Source organism: Zophobas morio, unplaced genomic scaffold (assembly GCF_036711695.1).
Source record: "Zophobas morio isolate AGI-343-1 ecotype UQ-CSIRO unplaced genomic scaffold, CSIRO_AGI_Zmor_V1 ptg000169l, whole genome shotgun sequence".
Taxonomy (NCBI): Eukaryota; Metazoa; Arthropoda; class Insecta; order Coleoptera; family Tenebrionidae; genus Zophobas; species Zophobas morio.
Genome location: NW_026972273.1, coordinates 19,542 through 20,998, shown reverse-complemented (window position 1 = coordinate 20,998; position 1,457 = coordinate 19,542).

The window sequence follows — 1,457 nt, the reverse complement described above, 5'->3', positions numbered from 1 at the left end:
AGATATCATTAAATGAAAAGATTTCAAAACCTTCGCTGAGTATAATACTACTTGCTTCAATATATCAAAGAAGAGGAAGAATGAGTTAGAATCTACATGTCCAAAGTAGAAGGTGATATAGACATCTGAACTTTAAAGGATGTGGGTAGTCCTCTGAAGCTTTACAAATGACTTATTAAAAGAAAATTTAATAAGTACGGACTACAAACAAAAGAAGGGGGAATATTATAAGAGTGTAAAAGGGCTGGTCATTTCGCAAATGTTGTAAATATAATAATAAATATTTTAGACCTGATCACTCCTATAATTATATTAAGGTTTATAGTATACACAGAAACAAAAGTTTTATTATGAATAACGATAATATTGTAATAGGGAAAATAGGCCACGTGCAAGTTAAAGTTAGATCCTGGCGCGGATGGGATTTTATTAGGCATTCCACTGCAAAGTCATGGATGAACGAAGTTAACAAAAAAGCATTACATTACACCTCATTTGAAGGAATTCAATTTAAAAAACGTGGTTTAAATGTCTAGACATCCATATCGTGGGTCCTCCCCTACCTAAAATTATCGACTTAATAAGGGTAGTGGAAGGATTAAATAAGTTTGATTTTAAACTAGTGAATTTCTCTCATTACCACCTCAATGAAATAAAAATAAATTACAAAAATTATGTTTTGTAAACATCAAGACAAATTATATGGCAGGTTTCCATAAAGTAATAAGAATTTAGAGTAATGTGAAGGTCAAAAATAATTTTAAAAACCTTATAAAACTTAAAGATGAAGGCGTTACTACGGAGCTATTTCGAATATTTGCCCTTATGTTAGGTAATCTTCGTAGGAAAACCGATAATATAAGTGCTATGAAAAACTTGAACACCTCCAAATTAAACTACAAGAAAAGTTCAAGCCCTTATGGCGTATATACGGAATAAAGGAGGAATGAAAAAGGTGATAGTAAGGGAATGTGGAAATTTATTAAAGATAGGTATGCTGGAATTAACGAACAATTGAGAATGGAATTATTTGCAGTTGTTAGTAGAAAAACCGGAGATAAAAATAGCTACTCATCAGGACCTAAGTGTTCACCAGAAAAATATATGAAAATGTGCGATGCACTCCAAGAATTAAACGCACAGTGTATCATAGAAAGGTATAAAATTCCTGAAGAAAAATTTATTAATCTTAATATTAGAAAAGATAAAATTTTTAAGGCCTTGCATAATGCCAAGGGGGTCTATCAAAGGGTGATACACAAAGCTTGCTGAAATTCTTTGCTTCAATGGACAGTTCTTCCTTTTGGTTATGTTAATGTCTTGTTTAAATGTCAAAAAGGAATGGACATCAACATCATAACTGAAAAACTGAAGGATACCCATGTCTATGTTGAGATTGCTTAATTAGTACTGCCACAAAGTTAGACCACCTTACGGCACTTAGTGAATTACTCACT